Consider the following 13,725-nt stretch of genomic DNA (forward strand, 5'->3'; position numbering starts at 1 on the left):
GTGGATTCTGGGGCCTGAAGCCCAAGTCCTCAGGCCTGTCACCCACTGAGCCATCCCCCTGCCGTCTCTTACTTTGGTGGGGAAGAATAAATATTTTATGTTTTTAGAAACCACTCTGACAGTCAATTTTTAATTATTTTGGTTGTCTCATATGCCCAGGCTGGCCTTGAACTCAGTTGAGGGTGACCTTGATCATCTTGCCTCCATCTCCTAAGCACGAGGGTTACAGGTGTGCATCACCATGCCAGCTTATATGAAGAGTTCTATAAGATTCAGAGGCAGGAAAAAAATACCCCTGACATATGTGTAGCCTTAGAAGTCCACATAATGCCTGAATTAGGAGGGAATTAATAACCGGAAGTGGCAAAAAAGGAACCTCAAGGCTGATGGTAATTTTCTCATCTTCGTCTGAGTGCTGGTTACAAAGACAGTCTATGAATATTAATATACGCATGTGTCATTTACTTTTATGTAACATATGCTCTGCACAAATCTGAAAATAATACTTTTATGATTGGGTTTAGCGATGTAGCTTAGTGGTAGAGTGCTTGCCTAGTGTGAGTGAGGCCCTATGTTTGATCCTAGCACTGGCCCCGTGTGCACAGACACACACAAATGATTTTAATATATACTCAATGCATTCTTAAAAAGTACCCTCACTCTCTCCTCTCTTGGCAATCTGTTACTTAAGAATAAAACCATAAGTGATGGCCTGGTGGTTAAGACCTCACTATGAACCCAGTAACAACTAGCCAATCTTGGACTGAAATTGTGACCAAAAACAAATCTGTTTGCCTTTTAACTTGTTCCTCTCAGGCATTTTGTCAATAGTGTCAGGATTGATTACAGAGCGGGGAAGTAAAACAGATCCAAGACCGAGATAGTAGAAAAACCCTAAAATGTAGGAGGCAAGGCAAGAAGGTATAAAACAGGAAGCTGATGGTCTCATATCACTGCCAAGCAATGGAAAGTTCGAGAACTGATGTGCATGGCTGTAGCTTTCTTTTAGGTTTGACGTGATCATTACCACCTTGAAGCAGATTGTTTATGATTCTTGGCAGTCATGGTGCCAAAAAAAAAACAACTATAGCCGATAGCTAGGTGTATTGTAATACAGTGGGCCTTGCTGCTTCCTCTCGGAGGGAGGGGAAGAGTCACAAAACCCTCCCATGAGATTGCAATCAGCACTCCCTCTGTTTCAATATGAGAGGTAAAAACGGACTGGGCGGGGCTGGCCAGTGGTCCAGCTGCCTGGGAGTCACCCATGCTTCTGTGAGAAACAGGAAGCCCAGTTGTTTGCCAAGCTAGACTTGACAGAATCTTCCTCTGGTGTCTGGACTTCCGTCCTATGTGGGTGTGTAGATGTTTATTTTACAAAACACAAGACACCAGTGGATCTGGCAACCCGGTGGATGATGGTGAGGAAATGAATGAGAACAGTCTCAATGAAATGTCGCCATACTAAAGTGAGTGAGGAACTGGTGGGGCATGAGTAAAGTCACAAACAGCGACAGTGACCATTTGAAGGCACCAGAAAAGCTGTCTAGGGGTCTACTTGCAAACCAGGGTGTTGGAGTCGGGGAAGTTGGAGATGGAGAGGTAGACCAGGCATTTGGAAACCTAGGAGCAGGAGAGGATGGACTCCACTTGCACTCCATTTGGACATAAACACTGAGTGGCCCCAAGAGGGAACTCCAAGCACCATTCGGCTGGCCTGTAACCTGACAAGTTAGGTAAGAGCAAACCAACACGTGCCCACTCAACAAGGGTGGAACAGATACCCATATCAAGAAACACAACCCCAAACCAAAACTCCAGATACAGGTCCTACCACAAAACGCAAACAACATGAGTGAGCAGATAAGACATTTCCAAAAATGCATATTCTCATAGCTAGATTTCTTGAGAAAGGCAATTTAATGACACACAAAAAATGATTTCAAAATAGCTTTTATAAATACATTGAGGGAACTAAAAAAAAAAAAAGGATATCAATGAATTAATACTAAAATAGTTGAATGAAATAAAGGAGACAATTCAACATATGAATATTGAAGTAAATAAAGAGAATTTCTGAAGAAAAGCCAAAATGAAACTCACTTAAAAATTCAGTAAATTGCTGGATGGTGGTGGCGCATGCCTTTAATCCCAGCACAGGCAGGGCCAGGTGGATCTCTGTGAGTTCGAGGCCAGCCTGGTCTACAGAGTGAGATCCAGGACAGGCACCAAAACTACACAGAGAAACCCTGTCGGAAAAAAAAAAAAATAGTAAATCAAATGGCGTAAGTGGAAGAGAGAATATCAAGGCTTAAAGACAAGGTAGGGTATTGGATAACCAAACCAAAGAATATGTTAAATCTAAAGAAATAAAACACAACCCATGAACAGAATATGCAGGCACTCTGGGACACTGTAAAATGGCAAAACCTAGGAATCGTAGATAGAGAAGAAGAAACCCAATGGCAGAAAAATATTTTCAAAAGAATCAGAAGAAAACCCCCCAAATATAAGGACAGAGAAATGGCTATCAGGGTGTGAGAGGCATATACATAACACCAATTAGACAGGGCTATATAATAAATACTGAATACACAGAACAAACAAAAAAATATTAAAAGCTTCAAGAAAGAAACAAGTTACCTATAAAAGCAAGCCCATGAGAATAACAACTGACTTCTCAGTGAAGATGATAAAAGCCACAAGGGCTTAAACTTACTATCTGAGATTTCTGAATGACCACAGATGCCAGCCCAGACTACCGGACCCAGCAAAACTATCAGTTGTAGTATAAGGAGGAAGAAAAATGTGAGAAAATCAGATTAAAGGAATGTATGACCACTAAGCCATGTCTGAAGATACTGGGATGCTTTGATCTAAAGAAAAGGAGGAAAACAATCAAGAGAACACAGGAATATATAAACAATTTAAGAACAATCAAAAGAGATTTAAGAAAATGTGACAAGATGATAGGAATTAATACATGTCTTTGAACAACAATTTACCATCTCAATTACCCAATAAAGAGATGCAGACTAGCAGATTGGATTAGGAAGCAAGATCATCATGTTGCTGCCTCCAAGAAACAAACCTTGCCATCACCTTAGGCAAAGGGATGGAAAATGGATCTACAAGCAAAAGGAACTAAGAAACAGAGTTGCCCCTGGAGCCTTCAGCAGGAGCCTTGTGGTCCCTGATTTTAGACGTTATGTCTCTACAACTGAGAAGAAATTGCAGTAACTTGAGCAACCGCGCTGTTAGTAATTCGTCATGGTAGCTGAAGGAAAACAGTTGTTTATCCTAGGTGAATGACAGCAAGATTTGACTCATCATTGACTCTGTGTGTGTGTGTGTGTGTGTGTGTGTGTGTGTGTGTGTGTGTTCATTTCTTTGTTCTAATTCTATTTCAATTTTTAAAGATAACTGTTTCTCTTGATATGGGTAGGCAGAATGAATTTCCTGCAATTGACATTTTAATATGTTTCTTATTGAAGATGATACATTCGGTATTGCTTTATACTCAGTGGGGCCAAGGGAAGTTGAGACCCTCCTTTTCACTAGCAGGCTGATTTTCAAAAATTTGGGTGATCACACAGTCCCCGAGATTGCTTGGGGTTTTATTGTCCTCTTTCTCTAAAACACACACACACACACACACACACACACACACACACACACGCACACACACAGAAAAACACACACAAACTCTCTTTCCCACTCCCTCCAGCTCTCTCTCAAAAACTCCTTTATACAGCCTCACATAGTAGGGTTTACAAATTTTATTAATTTATAAGTGAAGTTGGAATTACAAATATTGTTAGCAGAGAAGCATCATACACTCAGGGCTAGGACCCACCTTCTCCCACTGGGGTATTCCTTGGTTCCTGGAGGAGCAGCAGCTTGAACTGTGCAAGAGGCCGAAGGCAAGGCCAAGTCTCCATCCAGTCAGGGGAACACAGAAAGGACAGTGTCAGTGTAGCAAACCCAGTCCTCTCGGTTCTGTTGAAATAGGGGACACCGAGAGTGTCTGTCCAGGGAACCAGCGATGCCAATGAGGGGGATGTGGAAGGTTTTGAGATGAAGCCTTGAATTGGTTCTGGAAGGCAGCATTTTGACTTCGGGGGTGAGATCTAGTGTCTCCATTCTTCCATAGTGCACAGCCCAAAACACCTGTGTGTAGCCAGGCTGAATGTTGTTGGGTTATTTGGTGTCTCGAGTGGCACGGCAGCAGTCCTCTCTTTCCTAGAAGAGGCGCCTCCGGGCCTTGCAGCAAGGGCACCAGATCTTCTGATGACTCTGAGGATCCTGTGCCTGATGACGTGGAGGAGGAGAGGGAGATGGAGGGAGAGGCTGCAGCGGTGAGCTGGGAAGAGGCCACAGCATGCTGCCTTTGAGGCTCCAGATGGAGCTGGGAGCATATCTCTCTGCACCGGGAGGGGCTGATGGGCGCCAGGGACGTGACACTTGGCCTGGGAACAAGGGGCTGGACACCCCAGGCAAGGGGAGAGGCATCACCGGGACCATGCCGGCTGGAGCCTTCATCCATGGCCTAGGCCTCAGGAAATCTCCTAAGCCTCCTTGAGAGTCTTCATGTGGGTCAGAGGCGTTTCCCCAGTGTTGGGTGTCGAATATCGTTTTGCTGGAGGATCCCCGCTGGAGGCTGACCTGGTGGTCCAGGGGCAATTCCAGGAGAGCGGCCTCCAGCTGGCTGGCGGCCCAGATGCCAGGCTGCGCAGTCTCTGTGGAGTCCTGGAGATCCTCGGGCACCAGGATGGTGTGTCCAGGGAGCGTCACACTCATGTCCCAATCGGGTTCGGAAGGAGCATTCATCCATGGCATAGGCCTCAGGAAGTCTCCTAAGCCTCCTTGAGTGTCTTCCTGTGGGTCAGAGGCGTTTCCCCAGCCTTGGGTATCTGACGCAGATGGGCTGGAGGATCCCTGCTGGAGGCTGACCTGGTGGTCCTGGGGCATTTCCAGGAGAGCGGCCTCCTGCTGGCTGGAGGGCAAGAAGCCAGGCTGTCCAGGCTGGTGGGAGTCCTGGAGATCCTCGGGCACCAAGATGATGGTGTGTCCAGGGAGCGCCACTCTCCTGACCGAATCTGGCTCTCGCTCCAGGAGCAGGTCTCCACCTTCCAGATGGAGTTTCAGGGCAAGGCTAGCAGGCAGGAACAAGGTGCTGGTGAGCTGCTCGCTGGCCGGCCTGGTGGGCGCTTCCCGGTCTGGCTGTGCCTGCGACCCCGGGCAGGTGCAGTCGTGGAGGCGTTGGCGCTTGGCAGGCTTGGGTCCTTCTGGCTGCGGTGCCCAGCAGGGCAGCGGGTTATCAGTGGGACTGCGGGGCCGCACTCCTGGCATCGTGCTGGCAATGCGGCCTTGGCACTTGAGGAGAGGTGCACAACAAGGTCCGATGCAGCTGATGGACTTTGCTGGAGGTCTTCCTTCAGGGACGGCTGTCGTCTGGCTTCTTCTGCAAGAGACTCTGTGGACCCTCTGGGAGAGAGACGTGATCAGGATGACTGACTGATCAAGAGTGTTTGGAGAGGACCACAGTTCCCTATTTAAGCCTGGCTTCCAAGAAAGCCCCACCCAGGCGTGGTGGGGCCCAGGCAAGGTGTGACCCTTACCCTTCAAGAACCCACCTGTGTGCAAGTGTGCATGTGCGTGTGTATGCACACAGGTGTTATTGGGTGGTGGTGGTGGAGAGGAGAAATCGACCTTGGCATGTCTTTATTGTTTGGATAGCCTGATTTTGATCCAAAGATAGAAACAGGAAAACCGTTTTCCCAACCCCTTCCTACATTCTCATGGATTCTTTGCCCCATCCCCACATACCAAGTCCTAAAAGTTTTCTTCATTCCCCAAATAAAACGGAAATGGAAATTAACAAAGTGAAACTTGAGTTGTTCGTTGGAGGTCAAGGTTGCTAATAAAACCAGTGGCTAAATTTTTGTATTTGGCTAGTTTTTAATTTAATCAAATATCGATATCAGATTCATATGGTATCACGTGCAAAGAATTGATCTAAGAAAACACCCCAAGGATAGAGTGTTTGTCTCACATACTCAAGGCCAATGGGTTCCATCCCCAGAAAGAAATTTAAAAAATATTAGAATGAGTACTTTAGAACATCCCTAAACCCCAGAAGTTGGGAGACAAGGACAGGGAGATCAGGAGTTCAAGGTCAGCCTGCTGCATGGGGAGTTCTAGGCCAGTCTGTGGAAAAGGGAAATTCCAGGCTAGGCTGGACCCATGAAACCATGTCTCTAAGACATGATTAGTTTATCCTCAAAGGTCATCAGGGGTGGAAAAGAAATCTTTCAAAATTAAAACCTTTGCTTGTGTTAAAAATGGAAATTAAGCATAGTCCTGCTTAATTTGTAAGTGGCATCTTTGATATTTTTCCTTCTCGTTCTATTATTTTGTTATGCTCTGTGTTTGACACCTGAAACCAGTTTTACTCTTTATGGCTGTCTCTCTGTCTTCCCTCCTCCTCTGTCTCTACCATTCCCTATTGGAGGAGCTCATCCTCATACATGCCAGACAACACTAGAGCTAAGCGCCAAGCCCAGTCCCTTATTGGCCCTGTTGGTTTGATTATTTGCTTACTTACTTACTTACTTATCTACTTATTTCTTTGTTTATATCTAACAGGGGTCAGGTAGTCCATATGGCCTACTCAAGTTGTAGGCCTAAGATCCTGATGGGTTAGGTTACCATGCTTTTTAATTTGCATATTTATTGAATGTTTCTTTTTCCTTTTTCTTTTTTTTTTCATTTTTTTTAATTTTCCATTTTTCATTTTTTTTTTTTTTTGGTTTCTCAAGACAGAGTTTCCCTTGTGTAGCTTGGTGCCTGTCCTGGCTCTTGCTCTGTAGACCAGGCTGGCTTGGAACTCCCAGAGATCGCTCTGACTCTGCCTCTCAAGTGCTGACATTAAAGGCATGCACCACCACTGCCCAGCCATTGAATGTTTCTTACCTTTTAAATATTATATCAATGAATCTACTGCTTGGCACTATGGATATCCATAGGAAAACTCTGTTCAATGAGAGGAAGATAGTCATGTGATGATTCTGTCTGCCCTGCTGAGTGATCTTCTTGGAAAAGTTCTCCCAAAAGTCTTCCCTCCATCTGTTTCTCTCTTCCTCCTCTTACCAACTGTACAAAATACTGGGTTTCCTTAGGACATTCTCATACATGTGCAAAATAGACCTTGGTTTCATTCATGCCCCACAACCCTCTCCTCTTGCTGGATCTGTTCCTTTTCTTATTTATTCCTCAAAGTACTCTAAGGACTTTAGAAATACTTTCAGCATTCTTTTTCAGCAAGAGTTTCATGTACCCAACCCAACTGGCCCAAAACACACTATGCAGTGAATATAACGTTGGACTTCTGATTGACTGTCTCTACCTCCCAAAGGCTGGGGTGCATGTACCAACACCTTCCTTCTCCTGCTGTGTTGGGGATCATTCCACCTCTAAAGAACCAGATTTAGATTGGGTCCTCCATGCTTTGGGATGTTCTGTATGCTGTGAATCTATGTTGTTCCGATCGGTTGATAAAAAAAAATGCTGATTGGCCAGTAGCCAGACAGGAAGTATATGTGTGATGAGCAGAAAAGGAGAATTCTGGGAAGAGGAAGGCAGTGACAGAGGACACCAGCCTGCTGTCCAGGGAACAGCATGTAATGACACACAGATAAAGCCACGGAACACGTGATGACGTGTAGATTAACAGAAATGGGCTGAATTTAAGTGTAAGAGGTAGTCAATAGTAAGCCTGAGCTAATGGCTGAGTGGTTTTAATTAATATAAGCTTCTGTGTTTTTACTTGGGTCTAGGCTGCTGTGGACTGGGTGGGACTCAGAAAATATTCAGCTGTACTTCCCACCTCAAATGATTCTTTCAAGAAAAATCCCTCACAGGTACACTTGACCTCTGGGGGTTTAGTTAATTCCAGACATAGTCAAGATGACAACCAAGACTTGACACCACACACTCCCTGTAGAAGAAGTTCTTAATCTGATTTTTTTTCATTCTTTATGTCAAACCTTTATTTATTTATATTTCATTGGCTTATGTGCAAGTTTGTAGACCTTTGTTAGTGTACATGCACTTGGGGCATACAAGAGCCTGGAGAGAAGAGGGTGTTAGAGATCTTCTGGAACTGTAGTTACAGGTGGTTAAGTGCCATCCTGTGGGTGCTCCAAGAGCAGACAGTCCTTCTAAGTGAATGGTTCACCACCGTCCTAATGCTGGGACCCTTCAAACAGTTCCTCATGCATTGTGGACCCACAACCCTAAAATGATTTCTGTTGCTACTTCATAACTGTAATTTTACTACTGTAATGAACTAGTTTGTAAATATCTGCTCTGCAGTATGCCTGACATGGGCCCTCTGACCCTCAAAGTGGCCTCTCCCCATGGGTTGAGAATCACTACTCCAAGTGCTGAACCATCTCTCCGGTCCCTCTTTACTTTTGGATCTCTTTGACACTGTCCCTTACAGCCCCATTGCCCTTGAACTTCCTGTGTAGCTGTGTGTGGGCTCCAACTCCTGATCCAGCTGCCCTCACCTGGATTATGGGCATGCACCACCACACTCAGTTGCTCCTCATAGTTTCCCATGTTTCCTTTCCCAGTTGACCTCTCTGTCAGGTTTACCAAAGGTCAGTGTGGCCAGTGTCGACCTGACCCCTTCCCATTCTTCTCTCAGTGTCCTCACTGCTGCTGTTGGAAGCATGGGCCACCACACCCAGCACAATTGAACCTCATATCTGGATGGAATGGATTATTAAAACCACCAGATATTTATTCAGTTTCACTTTTCATGTGAAATATGATGGTTCTGTCATATCTTACTAAAAAAAATTACCTTTTCCCACTGAACCCCATCACTTCCAGTGGCTTATTGTGTGTGTGTGTGTGTGTGTTCATTTCTTTGTTTGTGTGTTCTAATTCTGTTTCAATTTTTAAAGATACCTGTCTCTCTTGATATAGGTAGGCAGAATGAATTTCCTGCAATTGACATTTAATATGTTTCTTATTGAAGATGATACATTCGGTATTGCTTTATACTCGGTGGGGCCAAGGGAAGGTGAGACCCTCCATTTCACTAGCAGTCTGATTTTCAACCAATTTGTGTGATCACAAGTACCCCAGATTGCTTGTGGTTTTATTGTCCTCTTTCTCTAATACACACACACACACACACACACACACACACACACGCACGCACGCACGCACGCACGCACGCACGAACACACAGAAAAACACACACAAAAACTCTCTCTCTCTCTCTCTCTCTCTCTCTCTCTCTCTCTCTCTCTCTCCAGCTCTCTCTCAAAAACTCCTTTATACAGCCTCACATACTAGGGTTTACAAATTTTATTAATTTATAAGTGAAGTTGGAATTACAAATATTGTTAGCAGAGAAGCATCATACACTCAGGGCTAGGACCCACCTTCTCCCACTGGGGTATTCCTTGGTTCCTGGAGGAGCAGCAGCTTGAACTGTGCAAGAGGCCGAAGGCAAGGCCAAGTCTCCATCCAGTCAGGGGAACACAGAAAGGACAGTGTCAGTGTAGCAAACCCAGTCCTCTCGGTTCTGTTGAAATAGGGGACACCGAGAGTGTCTGTCCAGGGAACCAGCGATGCCAATGAGGGGGATGTGGAAGGTTTTGAGATGAAGCCTTGAATTGGTTCTGGAAGGCAGCATTTTGACTTCGGGGGTGAGATCTAGTGTCTCCATTCTTCCATAGTGCACAGCCCAAAACACCTGTGTGTAGCCAGGCTGAATGTTGTTGGGTTATTTGGTGTCTCGAGTGGCACGGCAGCAGTCCTCTCTTTCCTAGAAGAGGCGCCTCCGGGCCTTGCAGCAAGGGCACCAGATCTTCTGATGACTCTGAGGATCCTGTGCCTGATGACGTGGAGGAGGAGAGGGAGATGGAGGGAGAGGCTGCAGCGGTGAGCTGGGAAGAGGCCACAGCATGCTGCCTTTGAGGCTCCAGATGGAGCTGGGAGCATATCTCTCTGCACCGGGAGGGGCTGATGGGCGCCAGGGACGTGACACTTGGCCTGGGAACAAGGGGCTGGACACCCCAGGCAAGGGGAGAGGCATCACCGGGACCATGCCGGCTGGAGCCTTCATCCATGGCCTAGGCCTCAGGAAATCTCCTAAGCCTCCTTGAGAGTCTTCATGTGGGTCAGAGGCGTTTCCCCAGTGTTGGGTGTCGAATATCGTTTTGCTGGAGGATCCCCGCTGGAGGCTGACCTGGTGGTCCAGGGGCAATTCCAGGAGAGCGGCCTCCAGCTGGCTGGCGGCCCAGATGCCAGGCTGCGCAGTCTCTGTGGAGTCCTGGAGATCCTCGGGCACCAGGATGGTGTGTCCAGGGAGCGTCACACTCATGTCCCAATCGGGTTCGGAAGGAGCATTCATCCATGGCATAGGCCTCAGGAAGTCTCCTAAGCCTCCTTGAGTGTCTTCCTGTGGGTCAGAGGCGTTTCCCCAGCCTTGGGTATCTGACGCAGATGGGCTGGAGGATCCCTGCTGGAGGCTGACCTGGTGGTCCTGGGGCATTTCCAGGAGAGCGGCCTCCTGCTGGCTGGAGGGCAAGAAGCCAGGCTGTCCAGGCTGGTGGGAGTCCTGGAGATCCTCGGGCACCAAGATGATGGTGTGTCCAGGGAGCGCCACTCTCCTGACCGAATCTGGCTCTCGCTCCAGGAGCAGGTCTCCACCTTCCAGATGGAGTTTCAGGGCAAGGCTAGCAGGCAGGAACAAGGTGCTGGTGAGCTGCTCGCTGGCCGGCCTGGTGGGCGCTTCCCGGTCTGGCTGTGCCTGCGACCCCGGGCAGGTGCAGTCGTGGAGGCGTTGGCGCTTGGCAGGCTTGGGTCCTTCTGGCTGCGGTGCCCAGCAGGGCAGCGGGTTATCAGTGGGACTGCGGGGCCGCACTCCTGGCATCGTGCTGGCAATGCGGCCTTGGCACTTGAGGAGAGGTGCACAACAAGGTCCGATGCAGCTGATGGACTTTGCTGGAGGTCTTCCTTCAGGGACGGCTGTCGTCTGGCTTCTTCTGCAAGAGACTCTGTGGACCCTCTGGGAGAGAGACGTGATCAGGATGACTGACTGATCAAGAGTGTTTGGAGAGGACCACAGTTCCCTATTTAAGCCTGGCTTCCAAGAAAGCCCCACCCAGGCGTGGTGGGGCCCAGGCAAGGTGTGACCCTTACCCTTCAAGAACCCACCTGTGTGCAAGTGTGCATGTGCGTGTGTATGCACACAGGTGTTATTGGGTGGTGGTGGTGGAGAGGAGAAATCGACCTTGGCATGTCTTTATTGTTTGGATAGCCTGATTTTGATCCAAAGATAGAAACAGGAAAACCGTTTTCCCAACCCCTTCCTACATTCTCATGGATTCTTTGCCCCATCCCCACATACCAAGTCCTAAAAGTTTTCTTCATTCCCCAAATAAAACGGAAATGGAAATTAACAAAGTGAAACTTGAGTTGTTCGTTGGAGGTCAAGGTTGCTAATAAAACCAGTGGCTAAATTTTTGTATTTGGCTAGTTTTTAATTTAATCAAATATCGATATCAGATTCATATGGTATCACGTGCAAAGAATTGATCTAAGAAAACACCCCAAGGATAGAGTGTTTGTCTCACATACTCAAGGCCAATGGGTTCCATCCCCAGAAAGAAATTTAAAAAATATTAGAATGAGTACTTTAGAACATCCCTAAACCCCAGAAGTTGGGAGACAAGGACAGGGAGATCAGGAGTTCAAGGTCAGCCTGCTGCATGGGGAGTTCTAGGCCAGTCTGTGGAAAAGGGAAATTCCAGGCTAGGCTGGACCCATGAAACCATGTCTCTAAGACATGATTAGTTTATCCTCAAAGGTCATCAGGGGTGGAAAAGAAATCTTTCAAAATTAAAACCTTTGCTTGTGTTAAAAATGGAAATTAAGCATAGTCCTGCTTAATTTGTAAGTGGCATCTTTGATATTTTTCCTTCTCGTTCTATTATTTTGTTATGCTCTGTGTTTGACACCTGAAACCAGTTTTACTCTTTATGGCTGTCTCTCTGTCTTCCCTCCTCCTCTGTCTCTACCATTCCCTATTGGAGGAGCTCATCCTCATACATGCCAGACAAACACTAGAGCTAAGTTCCAAGGCCAGTCCTTATTGGGCCTGTTGGTTTCATTATTTACTTACTTACTTACTTACTTATCTACTTATTTCTTTGTTTATATCTAACAGGGGTCAGGTAGTCCATATGGCCTACTCAAGATATAGGCCTAAGATCCTGATCGGTGAGGTTACTGTGCTTTTTCATTTGCATATTTTTTGAATGTTTCTTTTTTTCTTTTCTTTCTTTCATTCTGTTTAATTTTTAATTTTAATTTTTAAATTTTTAATTTTTAATTTTTAATTTTTTTTTTTTTTTTGGTTTTTCGAGACAGAGTTTCTCTTGTGTAGCTTGGTGCCTGTCCTGGCTCTTGCTCTGTAGACCAGGCTGGCTTGGAACTCCCAGAGATTGCTCTGACTCTGCCTCCCAAGTGCTGACATTAAAGGCATGCACCACCACTGCCCAGCCATTGAATGTTTCTTACCTTTTAAATAGCGTATCAATGAATCTACTACATGGCACTATGGATATCCATTGGAAAACTCTGTTCAATGAGAGGAAGATAGTCATGTGATGATTCTGTCTGCCTTGCTGAGTGATCTTCTTGGAAAAGTTCTTCCAAATTCTGCCCTCTGTCTGTTTCTCTCCTCCCCCTAACAACTATACAAAATACTGGGTTTCCTTAGGACATTCTCATACATGTATAAAATAGACCTTGATTTCATTCATGCCCCACAACCTTCTCCTCTTGCTGGCTCTGTTCCTTTTCCTATTTATTTCTCAAAGTACTCTAAGGACTTTAGAATTATGCAAATGACAAAGCATTGTGTGCACATGCATCTGCACATGTTGACAGGCCCCTTTGGAGTCCAGAAACCAGTACTGAATACCCTGGAGCTAGCTCTCCAGACACTTGAGGCTATGCACTGAACCCAAGCCTTGTGAAAGACCAACCAATCTGAACTCCAAGTTCAGTTGAGAGACCCCGATAAGGTAAGGTGGAGAGTGATTGAAGGCAACCAACCTCAACTTTGGGCGTGCATATATGCACCACATGCTACACACATACATTCTCCAATAAAGCAAAATATACACATCAGCGTGAAACTTTCAGCACCTTGGGGAAGGTGTTTCTGATGCTGAATTACAGGAGCCCAACAATGGAGAGCCACTGTCCTAATAAAGTACAGAAGAAGACAATGAGCAATGTCAGAGTTTGCTTTGGCTCTGCAGTACCCCTCACCTCCAGACAGCATGGAAGTGAAGTTCATGTAATACTGTTTGAAAGACTTAGATTCTAGTTCCAAAACTCAGAATTCCGATCATGTTGGTTTTTATCAACTGATTTCCATAAAACTTACATCTCTACCACCAAGATAATTTTCCTACATTCTTTAACCCTAAAATACAGGAGCGAACGGAAGAAAGAGAAATCCAACAAAATGATGAGACACTAGTTTATTCTCACGAAGAATTCTTCTGAGGCTGAAGGAGGGCAGGAGCACAAGGCACATTTCACTGAAGAGTCACAGGACCAAAAATTGGCAAAACTTAATTAAAAGTTCAGGTGATGTGATCTCCGGGGCAGATGATTAGCCTGAAAAGA

This window comes from Peromyscus eremicus, chromosome 7, assembly GCF_949786415.1.
Source record: "Peromyscus eremicus chromosome 7, PerEre_H2_v1, whole genome shotgun sequence".
NCBI lineage: Eukaryota > Metazoa > Chordata > Mammalia > Rodentia > Cricetidae > Peromyscus > Peromyscus eremicus.